This window comes from Panthera onca, chromosome D4, assembly GCF_046562875.1.
Source record: "Panthera onca isolate mPanOnc1 chromosome D4, mPanOnc1 haplotype 2, whole genome shotgun sequence".
NCBI classification, from domain to species: Eukaryota; Metazoa; Chordata; class Mammalia; order Carnivora; family Felidae; genus Panthera; species Panthera onca.
The window spans coordinates 24,479,180-24,501,047 of NC_138351.1; the positions used below are offsets into that span (position 1 = coordinate 24,479,180).

Here is a 21,868-nt window from a genome sequence, read left to right on the forward strand (position 1 = left end):
ATATGTGCTACCTGATCTGCACCTAACTGTGGTGGGAGCCAAAACTAAACTTTATCATGTTGAGCCACTGAGTTTTTAGACTTTGTCAGCCACCATAGCCTACCTTAGCCTATCTCTCTAGAGAACCTGAGGCCAGCCTGTCTGGCCTGCCCTATGAGCAAGCTTGGAAGTAGATCCTCCTCCAGTGGAGTCTTGAGACTACTGTAGCCCTGGCTGACACCTTGGGAGACCCTGAGCTAGAGGTACTCAGCCAAGCTGTGTGCAGATTCCTGACCCACAAGAATTGAGATAATAAATATTTTACTCTTCTAAGTTTCTAAGTTTGGGGGTCATTGTTACACAGCAATAGAACACCAATACAGTGCTCCATTTGGCAGCACATATACTAAAATTGGAATGATACAGAGAAGATTAGCATGGCCCCTGCACAAGGATAACATGCAAATTCGTGAAGCATTCCATATTGAAAAAAAATAAATACAAATACACCTGTCCATCAATAGGTTAGTGGATAACCAAACTGGTATATCCATTCACTGAAATGCAACTCAGCAATAAAAAAGAATTAACTGTTGAACTACAACATGGATGAGTCCCCAAATAATATTTAGATAATTAGAAGCCAGACAAAAGAGTACATACTGTAAGATTCAATTGATGTAAAATCTAGAAAATGCAAACTAATCTAGTGTGGAAGAAAACAGATCAGTGACTACCTGGGATTGGGGTGAGTGGGACAAGAATGAGTGGAAGCACACAAAAAGATGACAAAGAAGCATGAGGAAACTTTAGAAAGTGATAGCTATGTTCACCCATCTTGATTGTGGTGATGGCTTCACAGGTGTAAACACGCCAAAACTTAAAATATTTGTTGTTTATTGCATGCTAATTATAACTCAGTAAAGCTGCATACCTGTGTCCAGCCGTACAACTCTAAAATCATTGATTTTGTTTGAAGAAGTGATTTTTGTTTCAGCACCTTGATCCAATGGTGCACTCTTCCCCTAACCTTGCATTTGCACAAACCAGCACCCTCATAATCTTGTGTGTGTGTCTCCCTGTTAAAGAGGCACCCTCAAATATACCTACTTTCTTTCAAAGTAATGACCAGTTAAAAGTGATTGTCAATTCCCTGGTCCCAGGTTTGTGGGCATTTCACTTACTCTATGGCATTGACCTTCCCCTTCACAATCCTACCCCCAAAGCAAAACTAGAGGCTCCCAAGCTTACGCATTCCCAACAGCCAAGGAAGCTTGTCAGAGTGAACAGATGAGAGTTTGCTCAACCAAGTTTATTAACAATGTAAAGAATAATCAAGCAAGACTGCATTCTGTACATTGTAGGGACTGCAGGGAAAAAAACAAAACTCTCAGAAACCTTAGCCCACAGAGCTCTAAATCAGGCACCATGTGCACCTTTTCAGACCTCTTTAATATGGCTTGTTGGTTGTTTTGCTTTCTGATATGAACAGCTGTGTTTATTTCTAATATTCCCCCATTCATTTCTTTAACTACCCACACCTTTGCCAGCTGTCTGAAGAGTCACCATAACAGAAAGCATACATGATGCAGGCATGAAATATAAAAGTAGCTAAAATTTTGGTATGACTTTAACCTTCCAAAGTACATATTCAAGCACTTGAAACCTTTAGTGGCTGACTAAGCTTCTAGAAGCCATAACTTAGATACCCAATGCATTTTATAATGAATGAATTAGTGGATCATTTGATTTCAGCGGAGCTGAACACCATTCAATGGTTTTAATTATGTCCTGATTAAAGAAATTACATTTATTATTTGTAGAATTTGCCAAGGAAATGGTGCCAAATAACATTACACACACACACACACACACACACACACACACACAAATAAACACACATATTATAGACACGGCAGTTTACAAATCCTTATTTACTTTATACTTTTTATGATGAAAATCCTATTACAAGGTTGTCAACAAACCCTGTTATATCTCACTCCTTGAAAAAGACTTGCTGGAAGTCCCTTGAATATTTTGAGATGCCCAGGATTTCTGGGTAACAGTATTACTTTCTGATACTCTCAAATTTTTTTCTCCCAGTTTGGAGATTGAGAACTGAAGTAGGGTATATCCAACTCATCAATGGCTTCCCCCTAACATCTCATTCTCTCCTGATATCTACCTTATTTGTTTACTTTTCTTTCCTTCCTCTAGCCATCTAACACCATAGCAACTGTCTTTAGCCCTTCAGGGCCCTCCTGGTTTTAAAAAGACTCAGAGAGGTCTGTGGCAGGCCACTGATGAAATGTACAACCCCATGCTGTTTTCTAGTATCGGTCTCATCTGAAAAACAGAATGAGTTTAAAGTAAGAGCCACATGGGAATTAAGGAATGAGGACTTGGTGAATCAGAGGGCAGAAGTCTACTAGATAAGAGGTGGGGCTCTGAAGTTTAAATCAACACAGATGAAAAGAGGAGAATCAGTTCCCAGGAAAGAAAAAATGAAGGGCTGCTGCTCTATACTTGGAAAATTATGAAAAGAAGTAAATGATGTCTGAATTCTAGCTCTATTACTGAAAGCTATATGACCTGTCTCAATTTCCTCATCTACCAAAAAAAAAATCATAATATTTACCTTATAGTATCTACTGATGCCTCAAATCTGACATGTTGTAAATAAGATATAGAGCATAAATATTTTAGAATAGTTCCCAACACATAATAACTAGAAAATGATGCAGTTTTTCTGTAGTATTTTCCAAAGTTTGCAAAGAGGAAAACTTATTTTATGGGACATTATTTGGAATTACGTGAAAAATAGTTCTGTGGTCAAATTATAATATATGGAGTTAAATAATTTTAAATTGTTTTTATTAATTTGGGGTCTCTGAAAACAATTAATAGCCTAATATCTATTGGGGAGATATTATATTTAGCATATCCCAAATTTATTGAACCAAAGGACAATTTTGGCTACATTCTGTGGAACACTCATTGGCAGTGGTTAATTATCTAATGGAAGACAAAGAATTTACTTAGGATAAATTTGCAAATGAGAAAGTTTAGCTTTGACAAGTGTGTTCATTTCTAGAAAGACGCTAGTTTTAATTTTAGCTTTCATGCACTTTCTATTTTAATGTCTAATATTATCTTATTACATAGTTTTATTATTTAATAAATATGAGATAAATATTAGAGGCACCATAATCTTCCAATGCTCAGGACTTCTAAAAGGTCTTAATTTAGCCCAGCTCTTTGAGAAAAACTGGTCTAGTATAGTTTGAATATACTTCCATAGGATTAGTAAATAAGAGGACCTAGTAAATAAATAGTAAGTATCATTCATAGAAATTAGAGAACTCTGAGCAGTAATGGACTTTCATAATAAAGGGTCAATTCACCAAGAAAGCATAGCAACCCCAAATGTGTATATACCCAAAAAAGCTGGAAGGGAGGGCTCCCACCCCAGTGCACCCAAAGAGGAAATTTGCCTTATAATGAATCAAGCCTGGAGTCTCACCCATACTTGATTCAGATGATATTTAAATGAGATTTTTAGAATTGGAGTTGATATTGGCATTTGTTAAGGCTTTTGGGGCTATTAAATGCATTCTGCACATGAGAAGTACATGGATTTAGGGGAATCACAGGGAGGAACGTTATGGGTTGAGAACCCCCAAAATTCCTACATTGAAGTCCTAACCCACAGTGCCTCCGAATGTGGCTGTATTTAGAGATAGGGTCTTTAAACGGGTAATTAAAGTTAAATGAGGTCATTGGGATGGACCCTAATCCAATGTGACTTTACAATGATGCCTTTACAAGAAGAGGAGATTAAAACATCCAAAATCCATTCATAAATCAAGAAGAGAGGCCTCAAAAAGGAAAAAAAAAACAAAAAAAAAACACCAATACCTTAATCTTGGCCTTTTAGCCTAGACAAGTGTGACAAAATACCCCTCTGTTGTTTGAGCCACTCAGTCTGTGGCTAGCAACTAGAAAACTAATATAAATCCAAAATACATGAAGTAAAACTGATAGAACTGAAAAGAGAAATAGAGTATCCACAGTTAGAGCTGGAGACGTCAACACACCTCTTTTAGTACTGGATAGAACTAGTCAACAGAAAACCAGTATGGATATAAGAATTGAATAATATTATCAACTTATATGTAATTGACATTTATACTCTAAATTGTCATTGTGCTTATAAATTGACATGTAAAAAATGCCACCAGACAATAGCAGAATACATGGGAATTCTTTTTAAGTACACATGGAGTATTCACCAAGATAGATCATACTATGTGTCACAAAACAAACATTAATACATTTCAAATGACTGAAATAATAAAAAAAAATGTGCTTTCTGATCATAATGGAATTAAATGAAATCAATAGCAGAAAGATAACAGAAAAGTCTCCATAATGGTGGTTAAACAATGCTTCTAAACAATCTATGAGTCAAAGAAGAAGTATCAAGGGAAATTTTAAAAAATGTTTTGAACTGAATAGAAATAAAAATACAATGCATAAAAGTTTTTTAGAATGAAGCTAAATCAATGTTTAGAAGATATTTTTAAATATCATTAAATACTTATATTACAAAAGAATAAAGATCTCCAATCAACAATATAAGCTTTTACCTTAAGAAAACAGACACAAAAAAGTAAATTAAATCCAAATCAAGTACAAGAAAGAAACAATAAAGTTAGCAACAGAAATTAATAAAATTAAAAACAAAAATAAAATATTAGAGAAAATCAATGAAACTAAAATCTTTTTTAAAAAATAATAAAATTGATAATCTTCTAGAAATACAGTCAAATTAAAAAGAGAGAAACACAAAATACCAGTAAAGGAATGATATAGGAGATGTCGCTAGAGACCATAATGGCTTTAAAAGGATAATAAGTGAATACTAAAACAATTCTACACACGTAATTGAACAACTTAGGTGAATCAAATTCCTCAAAAACCGTGAGGGAACAAAACTCTCTGAAGATGAAGTTGATAAGAATCCTTAACTATTAAAGAATTTAAATTTGTAGTTTAAAATACCCAAAAAAGAAATCTGCAATCCCATATTATCCTACTAGGAGATCCTATTAAACATTTAAGAAGAATTAACACCCATTCTAAACAGTATCTTTCAGAAAATAGAAGAGCCAGAAAAACTTCCCAAATAATCTTTTTAAGTCCAGCATTATCCTGACACCTACACAGGACAAAACACTTCAAGAACAGAATTCTGTAGAACAATATCTCTCATTATCATAAATACAAAAACTTCTCAACCAAATATTACTAAATTACTAAATTGAATTCAGGAATACATCATACATACACACACACACACACACACACACACACACACACACACACACACACAGAATAATAATAGGCTATAATCAAGTAGGATTTATCCCAGGAATGTAAAACTGGCTTAATATTTGAAAATCACTCAAGGTTGGGGCACCTGGGTGGCTCAGTGGGTTGAACGTCCGACTTCAGCTCAGGTCATGATCTCAGGGCTTGTGAATTTGAGCTCTGCAGCAGGCTCTGTACTGACAACTCAGAGCCTGGAGCCTGCTTTGGATTCTGTGTCTCCCTCTCTCTCTGCCCCTCCCCGGCACATACTCTGTCTCTGTCTCTGTCTCTCTCTCTCTCTCCCTCTCTCAAAAATAAATAAACGTTAAAATTTTTTTTTTAAATGAAAAAATCACTCAAGGTAATCCACCACATTAATATCCTATAAGAGTAAAATCCACATGATCCTATCAATAGATGTAGAAAAAAACATTTGACATAATTCAACATTCATTCTGGAGAAAAACTCTCAAGAAACTAGGAATACAAAAGGACTACAACTTCATAAAAGCCATCTATAAAAAACATACAGCCAAGATCACACTTAATGATCTTGTGAAAGATTTTGTGAAAGTGAAAGACTGCTTTCCCCGCAAGATTAGGAGGAAGGTGAAGATGTCCACTCAATACCCCTATTTAACATCATACTGGAAGGCTCTGCCATTGCAATAGGCAAAAAATATATTTAAAAGGTACACATATCAGAAAGAAAACATTAAAACTGTCCCTATTTGTAGATAGCATGATTATCTGTGTAGAAAATCAAATAGAATCTACAAAAAAGACAAAACAAAACTAAACTAAAACTAAAGATGAGTTTAGTGATCATACACATAGTGAATACAGACGCAAAAATTTCTTTGTATTTCTATATACTGACAATATACAATTGGAAGCTGAAATTTTTTTTGGAAACTGAAATTTTAAAAATAGATATTTATAATGTCTCTAAAGAAAGAAATACATAGCTAGAAAACAAACAAAACATATTCAGTTCTTAGATGTGGCACCAAAAGCCATAAAGTGCTGATGAAAGAATTCAGAGCTCTAAATAAATGGTGACATACCATGTTCATGGATGGGAAACCTCAACATAATAAAGATTTTCATTTTACCCAAATTTATTTATATAGCTAAGGAACATAATCCCAATCAAAATCCCAGAAGGATTTGTATACATATAGACAAACTGATTCTAAAATTTATATACAGTGGTAAAGGAAGTAAAATAGCTAACCCAATTTTGAAAAAGAAAAGTTGGAGGAATCACATTATTCCATTTTATAAATTTCTATGAACCTACAGTAATCTGGGGTGCCTGGATGGCTCAGTTGGTTGAGCATCTGATTCTTGATTTCAGCTCAGGTCACAATCTCATAGTTGGTGAGATCAAGCCCCACATCAGGCTATGTGCTGACTGAAGAGCCTGCTTGGAATTCTCTCTCTTTCCCTCTCTCTCTCTCTCTCTCTCTGCTCCTCCCCTGCTCATGCTGCCTCTCTGCCTCGCTGTCTCCTCAAAACAAACAAACATTAAAAGAGAGAGAGAGAGAGAGAGAGAGAGAGAGAAACTACAGTAATCAGTGTAATATTAGCCAAAAGATAAATATATAGGTCATTGGAACAGAAGAGTGGAAAAACATACACAAAACAGCCATTTGATTTTAAACAGACATGCAAAAGCAATTCAATGGAGAAATAATAATCTTTTCAACAAATGGTATTAGAACAGTTGGACATCCACCTGCTAAACAAACAAATGAACAAACCTTGATCTAAACCTTATAATTTATATAAAATGTTAAACTCCTAAGGATCATAGATATGTTTAAAATTAAATTAAAACACTTAAAGCATAGGAGAAATTTTCATGACCTAGAAGTAGGCAAAGAGTTCTTAGATGCGGCAACAAAACATGATCTATAAAAGAAGAAATTGATAAACTGGATGTATACAAATTAAAAATTTATGCTCTATCAAAAACATTGTTATAGGAATGGAAAGATATAATATTCAAGGATACAATACTGCAGTTTACATACCTGAGAAAGGACTTGTATCTAGAATATGTAAAGAACTCTCAAACCTTAACAGTAAGGTAAAAAGCAACCCAAACGAAAGTATTCAAGTCTTGAACAGATAGAAAAGGGGCTATATGGATGAAAAATCAGTACATGAAAATATATTCATCATCATTAGCCATTAGAAAAATTGAAATTAAAACCAGAATGATGTATTCCTACATATCTATTGGAATGATAAAGTAATACTAATAATACCAAATACTGTCAGGGATGAGGAGCACCTGGAACTTTCATACATTGCTCTTGGTGATACAAAACGGTACACTCATTATGCAAAAAACAGTCTGGCATTTTTTCCTAAAATTAAATACATATTTATTATGTCACCCAGAGATTTTACTCTTGGGTATTCACTCATATTTTCCTAAAGCAGTGAACATAAAGGACTGAGCTGCTGAATATGGCAGGGCCAAAAATAGGAAGGGATGATAGTTTTGATATTCATAAACTGATGAACAAACAGAAGTTTGGCTAGGCTAACAACCTGCCCAGGGTCACATGGAGAGTAAATGGCAAAAGTATATTCAGATCTGAGTCATTTATTTTTTTTATCAATCAAATGGTTGATTGATCTTTATGACACAAACCAACATGTTTGACGACTCCATATTCAGTATATAATTAATTTTCTTTTCACTGAGCTATGCTTTTTGTTGTGACAGAAGCCAGTCTATCCAGAGAATTAAACTGTCATTTTCCACCTCTATGACTTCCCTTCCAGGTTTTGGCAGGAATGTGAATTTAAAGTGAACATATCATAAAGATACATGACCAAGTCATTGTGACCATGATGATCATTCTTTGGGACCGGTACTGATTCCGCAGCAGTTCTAAGTACAGATCATGAGAACAAATTTTGTACTTGGATCAGACACAGTGCCACCTACCTCAGCAGTCACAAAGGCAATAGGGATTTGAAGGATTTATCTCAATAATAAAACAGAAAACACTTCAGTTTCAGTTCATTAAACATCATTTCATATTGGTATAACAAGTTTTCAAAAGATTCCAGAGGTTATTTATATTTCTAGGATCGTCTTCAAATTCTTGTTTGAGTCATTTATTTTAAGCTCTGTGGCTTTTCCATCGTCGTATTTTAGAGAGATGGGAAGTTCTTTTGTTAGAGATCTTCTGTTGAGGTGTCAGAGCAGGAGGGACCACATTATGATTTTTGTGGGGCCTGGGCACTTTTGCCTTCATAGGCCCCTTCTTTCATAATAATATTAATTTCAAATCTTACTTTTGATATAACTTTAAGAATTTTAAGATTTTATTTTTTTAAGTAATCTTTAAACCTAATATGGGGTCTGAACCCACAAGCCTGAGATCTAGAGTCCCAAGTTCTAACAACGGGGCCGGCCAGGTGCCCCAGCTTTGGATATAACCTTAAATATTTTAATTGTTTTCCTACTTTAGGTGAAATTTAATAGATTTTTCAGGGACCCTAAAATTTTAATTTTCTTTAAATTTTCATTTGAAGAAAATGAAACTTTTTCTTCAATTTCAAAGGTGTGTTTTCTCTCCTGATTTTAAAAGAAATTAAAAAATTTTTATGGTCCCCTAATGTGTTGAGGGTCATCAGCAATATGCCTATTGTGCCTAATGGATAAACTGTTCTTGCAAGCAATCCAAACATTGGGACAATCCTATACATTTCTTAGAGAGAGGGCATGATAGTGGTATTACAAAAATGATAATACTTCTGACTCCAGTCAGCTTAAATCAGATCTTCAGGGAAAGGGTTAACACATAGTTATCACATTGCTATAGGCAAATACATTTGAGTCTATGGATCTTGACATTTTCTTTTCAGGAAAACAAACTCATTCCCTTCATCCACACTCAAACACTATAAATTGCCAAGTGAGAATGAAAAGAGAACAAATAATGAAGGGAGCAGACCCTAGCTTTCTGGGAAGCTGTCAATCAATTATACAGCTTCCTTTCTCTGTTGCTGCAGCTATTGGACCAACTGAGCTCCCTGAGCTGTAGTAATCAGCAGTAGCTGGGTGGGCAGATCATTACTTGCATCCCCTACAGGGCAGAGCGAAACTGGTATTTTCCACTTGCAGACATCACTATTCTTTATCAAGACTATATCACCCCTCTAACTGGGAAATGTTACCATGAATCAACCTTTGGTCACACCTCTCAGATATCATATGAATGTATTTAATCTGCAGTTCTCTTTAGTCATTTTCTCTATTTCCCACTTGTGTGCCTTTATTCATGTGTTCTTTCTGCCTCAAATACTCTTTCCCCTCTTCCATTTTTCAGCCTCCTAGCCAACCTTCAAGACCCAGGCTCCAAAGCCACCTATTCTTTGGCTGCTTTCCAGATCCTTGCTCTCAGAATTAATATTTCTTTTCTTTCTATATAAATTCTAGTTATCTCTGCCTCTACTATAAAACATGTATTGTAGTTAATCATGTTGTATCCTTTCCAAAGTACACAAAGATCTTACCTTTCCTATTTTTCTATCTTCCATTCTGCCTGGAAAGTATTCAAAAGCAATTGTTGAATTTGGGGATTGATTTGAGGTTCTTTAGGTTCATCATTGCTATAATTCTTCCCATTTGACTCTTCCATATATCTTGATTTGAAAGATGCAAAATATGCAAGCCCTTGGGCATCTGAAGAGCTAATGCATGTTGCTGAGCACTTCAGACAATCCTCAATGAACTGTTATACTTCAAAGAATCTGTTAAGGATTTAGGATGAAATCGCTCGGTTAAGTCCCTATGTAGGGACTATCACATAGTTTATCAGGAACCACCAGTCCAGTGATACCTTAAAGCAGGATCCCAAGTTACCTTTGATCACAAAATCCTTAGTAGCTGCCACTGTGCTCAGGAAGAAATGCCTGTATCTCCCCAAGTCCAAGCCCTGGGAGTGTCTGCATGGACCCCACTTCCTACCTTCATCATTCCAACTTCCTTCAGCGTTATTAGTAAATAACTTACTAAAATATAATAGCTACCATTTCCCAAACACTGACTGTGTTTCGGGCACTATTTGGTTAACCATACATTGCGTCACTTTTCCTTAAAATATCTCATATTGCTATTACCATGTAATTAAAAAAAAAAATTCTAAATGGACCAAAACTGCTCAAGATGACTGGATATGTTCTGCACAATCCTATTGGTGGTCAGAAGATCACATCTCTTTCCTCTAGGAAGTCTGTAGCATAAAGTGGAAGCAATTAGAGATGTGGTGAAATGAGGAGTTATCTCTTGAAGTGCGTGAAGCATCCTACCCTGGTGTTATGTCACGTGTCTCCTCACAAGTGCTTTGTACAATGTAGATGCCCAGGACATGTTGGGGCCACTGCTACTGTGTAATATTTATATGAACTCTTGAAATCTTAAAAATAAAAGCCCAAGGAGAAGTAGTTATTTTAGCTCTACAAAAAGAGGCTTGAAGTTTAGAGGCAAGGAAGACTAGAAATGAAAGATACATTCAAAGGTTCATACCTAGAACTCACCAGCCTTATACTTCAGCATACCCAGAGGAGGCCTTAGATTCCTGAGTGCTTCTGCTGTACTTCTTACCCTTCCTTTCTAGTAAGATACAGGGGGAAAGAAGGGAGGCAATGCTAACTTTACAAGTATACATTTGAAATTGTTGGTATATAGCAGGAGAAGGCAATAAAACATATTTTTATGATATCACTAGATGTTTAGGACTTACTCCCTTTCTGAATATCTGTATCTGGGAGTGGATTAAGGGAATAATTGTGAGGACTCAGCCGTATCACATCAAGAGAATATAAGCAAGATAGCAAATGTCCTTTCTGTCCACCTAACACATGGGGGAAAGTTTCTGTGGCTCCCTTCTTGTCCTTCAAAGACTGTGCAAGACTTCTCCAGCACATGCATAGGTCTGTATCAAAGCCTGGGAAATTTCTCTTAAAAATGAGGCTTTATATAACGGGAAAGGCCTAGAGTTGGGTTATCAAATACTTGAATTGAGACCTGATAGTGCTATTTAGGGTAGATTTTCAGAAGTCACATGAGATCCCAAATTTCTGTTTATCTGCAGAGCTAAGACCTCTAACACTTACAGTGCTGATACGAACCGACCCACAGTGCTGTGAAAATTCAATGGGATAATACATGAGGTGTATTTTGCAGCCTGTAAAAGGGCTATTCAATATTTACTTCTTATTTTTAATTATTTTTGAAACTGAAAATCTAAAAAACTAAGACAGTTGTATAAAAAGCTCACTAAAGGGGACAAGCATTCTCTTGGGAATTAGACATAAAACAATCCTTTTAAAATGTGCTTTTATTCTATGTGGACATTGATTTATCATAAATTATTCATTATGTCTCTGAGGCTTGTTTAATCAGACAGAGACAATCATAAAATGTGTAGGTCTAAGTGACTTTAGATATGTGCCCACAGATTCACAGATTATCTTTGTTGCCTGAAACAAAAATCCTGGCATGGGGCTGGGAGTACTGAACCAGCAGGATTTCTCTTTTCTTTTCTCTTCCTTTCCTATCTTTTTTCCCCTGGGAACTCTATGAATACCATTTTCTCATAGTATTCTGTTACCTTTTCTGGGCTTCTATAAGACTACATGGTTCCTACAGAATTAAACTTCAAAGGCAGCAATAAAGAAAAGTTTCATGCAGTTTTGCAAACATAAGGGGAAAAAATCATAGATCCTGTCATATTTGGAATCAGAATTAATTTTTCATAAACAAAGCATGATCCACGTAAAGTAGCCAACTTAGATGGCAAGAAAGATTTCCTCAGTGCTACTAAAGAAATCCCCAGTCTTCAGTAAGAGCATTTATAACCCTAAAAAAAAAGGAGTCTAGAATAACTAAAACCATTTAAAGCAGTAGAGAGAAGACAGCCCAATTTTTCTAAATTTCTGATTGCCAGGGGAAATGTTCAAAAAATAAATACTCATTATGACACCTAATTAAAACCACCACCACTGCCCCCCTCTCTTCATTGGCTAAGGGAGCCCCGTGTTGTGTGAAACAATGGCAAATTCCAGGAGAAGGTGCTTTCTGGTAAACTCCAAAGCCAAACAAGATAGTAAGCTATCATCACTCTTTGTTCTTTTGAAGGACTTATTAGGGATATAATGGAAAAAAACTGCTATAACAACAAAAAAAATTGATTTCCATTGGAAATAGGAATTTTGCCAGGCGACTATGCCATGACTAGCTTCCTCTCTTATATCCTGTCTCTGCCTACTAGGAAGCACTTGGAAACCTTGACCGAGCATCACCATTTCAAGTTTGTTTCATACTGACAGGAATAAAAATAATGCTTGCATATATGACATCCTAAAAATTGCTTTCAGAGCAGCATTACCACAATGAGCATTTCGGAATGTTTTTTTTCCTGTCTTCTTTCCCAAACAGCTCATATAGAATATTTTCCCTCCTCACATCCTTTTAAGTAAAACATCAATTTAAGCCTAGCAAGACTCTAACTGGGGAGCATTTTGAATCCTTGGGTAGATATGGTGACAGTGTAACTAAGCTTGATGTGTGGGGGAAGGCTTCTATTGTTTTGCATTCTGAAATTCCAAAAGCAAGTCTAGCTTTGTATTTTTGCCAAATTGGAGGTGATGGAAACACTTCAGGGAGTGACCTGGGTTGCAAAGTGTGCTAGGGAAACAAGTTCCTTGACTGGTTATAAAGGAGTGAGATGCGTAAGGAGAAAAGATGCAAGGTAAACAGCAGCAGTGGCAGAGCCTATAGTTGTAACTTTAGTCCAGCACAAAAAAAGACATCAAATGGAAATATACATATTCATATTTAAAACCTATAAATGCAAACCAACGCTCCATGGCCCCAGTACTCAGATTCATCCATTAATCCCAAAAGTTCTGAGTTCTACTGATTGCCCTGGAGCAAGAATAGCACTGGCTCCATTTTCTCCCTTGTCTGATTGGTTTTGGAGCTGCTGTCAATAGCTCCTTTCCCCAAGAAGTTCCCTATGTCTCCATATATGTGTCTGCCATCTTGAGAAGTTAGGACTTAATGTGTTTACATGTACATGGCAATACAGAAATACAGACATAATTCCTAGTGGCAAGTTACAAGTGGAAATCCCTAAACTCCTTGCCTAATTTAATTTTGGATAGGATGTCAAATCTAAGGGGCAGGGCACAAGGGCAACCATTCTCTCATGAATATTCCAGGTATATAGTCTAGAACCCAAAGTCCTGGTTGGTTGTTTGTATATTTTGGATACAAGTCTTTTATTGGATGTGTGTATTTGCAAACATTTTCTCCAATGTAGCTGCTTAATTTTTATTCTCTTAACAATGTTTTTTACAGAACAGAAGTCTTCTGTTTTAATGAAGTTCAACTCATCAGTTTTTCTTTCATGGGTAGTTCTTTGGTTATTGTATCTAGAGTCTCATAGCCTAGGTCACCTAGATTTTCTGTTGTGTAATCTTCTAGAAGTTTTGAAGTTTTGTGTTTTACATTTAGGTCTGTGATTCATTTTGAGAGATTTTTGTGAAAGATGGAAAGTGTATGTATAGATCCCTTGCTTTTTAATTTTTTTGTTGTTGTTTGGTTTGGTTGTTTGTTGTGTTTTTTACCTGTGGATGGCCAGCTGTTCCAGCACCATTTGTAGAAAACGCTATTGTTTCTTCATTGGATTGCATTTGTTGGTTCACCAAAGATTAGTTGACTATATTTGTGTGGTCTGTTTCTCAGCTCTGTTTCACTGCTCTATTTGCCTATTCTTTTGCCAATACCACACTGTTTTGATTACTGTAGATTTATATAAAGTTTTGAAGTCAATGTCAGTCCTCCAACTTTATTCTTCTTCAATATTATGTTGGCTATTCTGGGTCTTTTGCATTTCTTTATAAATTTCTCAATGAGGTTTTTTTTTTGTTAATATAAATCCAGGATACAACCTATAGAGTCTAAAGATTACTAAATCAACATTAAAGCATGTATATCCACTTTCACATTTAATAGAGTAAACATCATGGTGATCATTTAAAAATAAAAACAATGTGTTTGTCACAAATTCAAATGACCTTTTCAGACCCCCTATCTTATGAGCTATGTTGCGACAGGAAGAGGAAGTTCCTCTTCCTTGCTACTTGAAAGTGTCATTTGTCAGACCAGGGCAAAACGATCAGAAGTAATTTCCAATTGTCATACTATAGAATGTATAAAATTGTGAGCCCTGTTATGTTTCCTCCATTTTTCTTGAATGATATGGAAAATGGTACATTCCAAAGGCTAACAACTACTGGTAAAGATAGGACTTTATTTCTCCCACAGATTAGGCACAACGAAATTTGAGATACACCTTTCTCTAAAATTCAAAATCTTTTGGGTCTTCTTCATTTAATACCTTTGGCTTTTCAGGCAAAAATTCAAGGTATTTTTATTCACATTCATATTACATTCACAGCAATTTTGACAATTTGGGGTAACAAACATATTATATGGACTATAACAAACATATTATCTGTCTCAGGACTAGAAATGGGTTCAAATTCTTAGAAGAGTTAGTACATATAGCGGATTATCATTCATTGTTAACTCTCCAAAATCTTCCAATGGTTCTTAGAGCCTTCCTAGAGCTTACTTACATTCATAGAACTCCTCCCATTCCTTCTTTCAGAGGCTTTCTCCAGAGATCTTATCTCATTCTATAAACATCTTTGTGAGTGACTTTGCATTAACAGGCATGTTCCATATTTATTTAGCTGCCTCTCTTTCCTTCATACCTGTATCAACTCTGTTAAACTTTGTAGGGCAAGGATGAGTATGTCAACTTGACCCCATATAATGAGACATTAAAAGCAAATTTTCAACAAGGAATAGCGTAACAATCATTTACAAGAATGAATACCATCAGCATGTCTTCAGTAGGAATCCATGGTCATACCGTATGCATTGTCACATGGTAATATTAGTATTAGGCTTAAAAAAAAAAGAACCCACAGATCTTTACACACACACACACACACACACACACACACACACACACACGCTTAATGCAAAATCAGATGTTCTTCCCATGATATCAGCAAGGAACATACTTCATTGTCCATTCTTCTCCTCATTTTCTAAATAATATGAGTCCCACCCAATGGAAGTCCTGTTTTGGAGTGATTCATCTCTTTCAGTAACAGTACCATCACATCCACTTTGTTCCAGTTACAAGATGCAGTCGCCAGAATAATTTAATGCCCTCCTGCTAATTGCCAAGGCTAATAGAGGAACTGCTATAGCTCTTCAAATGCTTTTCATTTACATGTTGATTTCTCACTTTCCCACTTGGGAAAGGTGTGTTTGGCTCTAACTGCTTTTGATCTAATGGTTCTGTAGTCTGACCTACTTTCATTTTTCTTACTGCTGACATTTATTTTATTTTCTTTATTTAAGGGCAGAAAATAACAGAAAAGGTAATCAGCATGCATTTAGGTCATTGTAAGTGTCCCAGTTACATTTGCATTTTTCTGCTTAAAGTCTAATGCTGCCTTTGAATGATTTAAGATATTTGGACAAGGGGAAAAATAACACTTCCTTCCTATAAATCCAGAGTGAAAACAAAGAGAATACATAATCCACCTGCCTTGATTTGGGACTATGTAAGTTACAACAGCTACAGCCATAGATTTTGCCTGGCTCCCAGACATCATCCCTTTAGGACCAATATCCAGGTAAGGCAGAGAGCCCCCTATTCCCTTACAGCACTAGAGGCTTTGAAGGACCCAGCAAACAGAGCCTACCTTTTTGATTACTGAGTTTCAAGGCAGAGTGTGATCTTTGTCCCATGTAGGAGAGGTGACATCCAACAGAGGAATCCCAGAGCTCTGTCTTACTCTCTCACTATAGGGAATAATACAAGAATCATGTATGCTTCAAGGATCATTTACATATTTCAAGAATCAGAATAAGGTTGGTATAGACCTACAAAATGATTAAGTAACAATGAGAACACTGCATCTAAAAGATAAAATTGTGCCACACTATTGGGGACAGACTGTTTGGGACAGACATTGGAGACAGACAGGAATCACAGTGATGAGTTTAGCAATAAAAGGGCTCCAGAGAGTGGTAGGAGCTCATCTAAACCTCCGGTTAGAGGGTCTTACATCAGTTTCTCAGTGATGGTTTTCTTTTACTCCTCAAGGATTCGGAGTGTAGCATTTCCCAAAGTGCCTTCTACTTTTTAATAGTTGCTCCTATGGTTTCTCTAGTCAAATTAGGTATGAGGAATTTTGGTTTACAGAAAGTTTATTTCTTTTGTTTTTAATTTACAACTTCTCTGACTTTTTAATTTGGAAATGTGTGTTGTGACTCTTCCAAAAGAGAGGAAAGGTATTAAATATATTATAAACCAATTGACCAAGGAATTCCCTTTATGGAATGATACTATTCTGTAATTGTTATTGAAATCACATGTGCATATAGTTACGAAATCAGATTTGCAGATCAAATGGTAATGACCATCACGGTCTCTGACCCCCCATTTCTGGCCACTATATTCCTACTCCAGTGGGAAACTTCATCTAGGCAAGTATGTTTTAAGACTTTCTGGATTTTTCTATCATACACTTACAAAATTATTTATTATCAACTTTTGAAATGAAATTTTGACCATCTGCATTGATGGACTGGGAATTTTAGTTAACTTGTACCATATGTCCATTCTCTCTCTACCCTCTTCTTAAAATAGTTATAAAATTAGTCACTTTAATCATGAGTTTTGTAACTTTATTTTTTAAGGTTATTTTTTAATAACTTTATTATTTTTATTTTGACAGAGATAGAGATAGTGCAAAGTGAGGGGCAGAGAGAGAAAGAGGCACAGAATCTCAAGCAGGTGCCACACTGTCAGCACAGAGCCCACTGTGGGGCTTGAACTCACAAAACCACGAGATCATGACCTGAGCCGAAACCAAGAGTTGGATGCTTAACTGAACCAGCCAGGCACCCTGAGTTTTATAACTTTAAATGAACACACACAAAAGCTGTTTCTTATGCCATCTACTTTTTTGTCCTTTTCATCTCAAAGTAGTTTTAGATTTACAGAAGAATTGTAAATATAGTACAAAGAGATTCCATATGCCCTTACCTAGCTTCTCTCAATGTTAACACCTTATATAACCATGTTGCATTTATCAAAATAAAGAAACTAACATTGGTATAATACTAGTATACATCAGAGACATTATTTTTCTCTCAGTGTATTCTTTTCCTGTTCCATGACCCAGTCTTGAATACCACATTATATTTAATTGACTTGTCTCCAGACTTGCCTTCAGTCTATGAGAGTTTCTTAGTCTTGCTTGTCTTTCCATAACCCCCAAACTTTCAAAGAGTACTGGTCAGGTTTTTATCTAGTGTTTTATCATGATTGTACTGAAGTTATGGATCTGGAGGAAGAATACCACAGAGGTGTCCTTCTTTTCATCTCAGGGGTACATGATATCAACGTGACTTATCACTGGTTATATTAACTTTGATCACTTGGATCAGAGACCATTAGCAAAGTTTCTCCACTGTAAATTACCATTCTTCCCTTCCTGTGCACTATTCATTAGAATAGGTAAGTGCAGCCATACTCAAGGGTAGAAGAATTAAACTCTAACTCCTGCAGCCATGAGTATCAAAGAGTTTATGGGTATATGTTAAAATCACAACAAAAGATAATAAGTTGTGGGGGAAGATACTTTGAGACTATGCAAATCTTGCCTTAAACAATCTCTCACTAATTTAGAATTCATCAGTGGATCTTGCCTGCAGTAATCATTACTGTGGTATTCTAATGCTGATTTTCTATTTCCCTCATTAACACTCTATTTATAAATTAGAATTCTTTTGTAAGGAAGATTTGTTCCTTCTCTTCTATTTAGTCATATATGTATGTATGTATGTATGTATGTATTCAAATGTTATTTATATCAATATCAGTATCAGCTCATGTCAGCTCATGGATATTGAATTTTTTCTTTGGATTACAATTCAATAATATAATTAATTTCTTACTTAAATTGTTCCAGTTTTAATCACTTGAAGCTCTTTCAGAGTAACTCTTATGTCCTTTTAACATGCTCCATTTTTTTTAAGGACTTTCTTATTTTCTGTCACTATGAGATAGTTCAGACTCATATTTTTCCTAATCTAGCCCTAAAATAAGCCATTTCTTCAAGGTTTCCCTGGCTGCTTTTATTAAAGAACATTATTTAAAAACAAATATCTGAATCCTAGGTGTACTTACTGTGAATGGGGTATCACTGCTTGTAGCCCCTATCAGTGAAGAGGGCTAGGAAATAACGTACGTATACTAACCTATGTGTACACACATATCTATATTTGTTTCTGTACTCGTGTGTATGTGTGTAAACATGAGTTCATACTGGTATCTCTGACCCTATCTGGCATAGGTTTCATCCTAGCATTTCCAACTTGCTTATCTGTAACTTCTTTCTCTGACAGTATAAATGACTGGGTTCTCATAATATACATATATGTACTTATTGAACCTACTGTTTGGATATAGTTTCCGAGTTGCTAAATCACATTCCTATAAGAAAAAAAGTTTATAAACTAAAATATAATGTTTGTGTACAGTTCTTTCTTTAGGTAGAAAATCTAACCTTACTGTTTTTCAAAAATATTTAGCTTCTTTCTTCTCCATCCCCTTCAATGAGTTTATCGCATTTGTTTGTAATAATAGTTAACGTATTGTGGATTGTGGCAAAGTCCTATATCCACCATCACAGTAACATATAGAAGAGTTACACTGTTCTAAAAATTGCCTTGTGTGATCCATTTGTAGTCTACTCTTCCCTTGCTATCAATTCCTGGCAAGGGAATTGCCTGCTACCATTTGCCATCCCTATATAGTTTTGCCTTTTCCAGAGTGCTATATAAAGTAAATCATACAATATATAGACTTTTGGGTCTGGTTTCTTTCACTTAGCTAAATACATTTATATTTTGGCCATGTTGTTGAGTGAATTAATAGGGTTTTTTTGTTTTGTTTTGTTTTGTTTTTTTATTGCTGAGCAATATTCCAATGTATGGATATACCCAGTTTGTTTATCCATTCACCCACTAGAAGGACATCTGGGTTGCTTCCAGTTTTTGACAATTATGAATACAGATTTTTGTGAGAACATAAAATTATAATTCACTTGGGAGTGTGACTGTTGAGTCATACAGTAAAGTGTGTGTTTTTTAAGAAATTGCTAGACTCTTCCAAAATGGCTGTAGCATTCTGCATTTCCATGTGCAATGGAATGACAATTCCTGTGGTTCCTCATAGTCCCTAGTGCTTGGGATTGTCAGGGTTTCAGGAGGATTTCTTTCATTTGTTTTTAACTATCCTAAGGGTTGTGTAGTTGTATGTTATTGTACTTTTAATTTGTATTTACCTAAAGAGATAGACAGTGAAGCTGTTTAGGCACAGAGTATCCCTTTGTGGAAGCTTATTAATTACTTATTCAATTTATTTAGTAGATATAGAACTATTCTGGTTATGTATTTCTTCTTAAGTAAGTTTCCATAGTTTGTGACTTTCAAAGAACGGGTTAATTTCACTAAGCTTGTAGAATTTATGAGCAGAGATGTATTTTTAGTAGTCTCTTGTTATCCTTTTAAACTGTGTTGGGTCAGTACAGATGCCCCTATTTCTCTCCTGATATTAGTCTTTAGTGTCTTTTCTCTTTTATTTCTTGGTCAGTCTGGTAAAGATTTGTTCATTGTAATGATTTTCTCAAGAACCAGGTTTGGGTTTCATTGAATTTTCTCTATTGTTTTGTTGTTGTTGTTGTTGTTGTTGTTGCTGTTATTAATTTCATTGATTTCTATGCTAATCTTTTTTTTTTTTCCTTCTGCATTTTTAGGTTTAATTTCTCTTCTTTCTCTAGTTTCTTGATTTGGTAAATTAGGTTACTGGTTTTTAGATCTTTTAATTTCTAATATAAGCATTTAATGCTATAAATTTCCCTCAGAGCACAGTTCCAGTTATATCCTACCAATTTTGATGTTTTGTTTCCATTTTAATTGAGTGTAAAATATATTTTAAAAATTTCCTTTTTACTTCCTATTTGACTCAAAGGTAACTTCAAAATATACTGCTTAGTTTCAAAATAATTTTTACTTTTCCCTATATCTTTCTGTTATTGATCCCATTGTTTAATTTTGTTATGAACAAGAAGATACTTTGTGTTATTTAAATTCTTTTAAACTTGTTAAACTTGCTTTTATGGCTGAGGATATGATCTATCTTGGTGAATGTTTTATGTGCACTGGAGAAGAATGTGAATTCTGCTATTGTTAACTAAAGGATTCCATAAATGCCAATTAAGTCTAATTGGTTGACAGTATTATTCTAGTTGTCTATATCCTTAATTATTTTTTACTTATTTGTTCTGTCAATTACTGAGAAGAGATTGTTGAAGTCTCCAACTATAGTTAGACTGTCTACTTCTTCTTTAAAATCTAACACTTTTGGGGCACCTGGGTGGCTCAGTCAGTTAAGTGTCCAACTCTTGACTTCAGCTCAGGGGTTCAAGCCTGGCACCGAGCTCTGCACTGACAGTACAGAGCCTGCTTGGGATTCTCTCTCTCCCCCCTCTCCTCTCTGCCCCTACCCCTCTGGCACGTGCACGCACTCACTCTCTCTCTCTTTCTCTCAGAATAAATAAATAAACTTAAAAAAAATCTAACATTTTGCCTCATGTATTTTGAAGCTCTGTTGTAAGATGCAAATACATTTAGGATTTGTATGGCTTTTTGAAAAATTGCCCGTTTATCACTATGTAATGTCCCTTCATCCAAACTCTTCTTTGCGTGAAACACACTATCCCACCTTTCTCTTAGTTAGTATTTGTATAATATACCTTTCTCCATCCTTTTAGAATATCTATGTTTTTATATTTAAGTGAATTTCTGTAAATAACATTTAGTTAAGTCTTGCTTTTATCCATTCTCACAATTTGTCTTTTAAGTGGTGTGTTTAGATCATGCACATTAATAAAGCATTACTGGTATGTTTAGATTAACATCTATCATCAAGTTTTCCATTTGTTCTGTTTTTTTCTTTTTTTTCTGTTTTTCTTGTGTTAATTGAGTATTTTTATTCCATTTTATTTCATCTCTTAGTTTATTATTTATACTTTTTTCCTATCTCCCTTCTAAAGTTAGCTATATATTTATATTTACATCGACAATGCTGACAACACTCAAAAATCATAATTCTGAAACAGTCTCCTATACTTTGCCTATAGGTTGAGTCTAAATTTTATATTTGCAACACAATGACTTGGTAATATTATTCATTGGAAAATCATAAACTGTGCTATGATTATATGTCTTTCTTCTCAGTTAAGCACATAATCCTTTGCACTACTCAAAGAAAAATATACAAAAGGTTTCCCATTTCTAACATGCCCTAAGTACTCAAAAGTA

General features: G+C 35.2%; 1 non-coding gene across 1 annotated transcript; it reads left to right on the top strand.

The window, feature by feature from the left end:
* Positions 1 to 361: 361 nt before the first annotated feature.
* Positions 362 to 468, top strand: LOC132663993 (U6 spliceosomal RNA). The gene has a single exon (XR_009603367.1). It is a non-coding gene; the product is annotated as a U6 spliceosomal RNA (small nuclear RNA).
* The last annotated feature ends 21,400 nt before the right edge of the window (positions 469 to 21,868 follow it).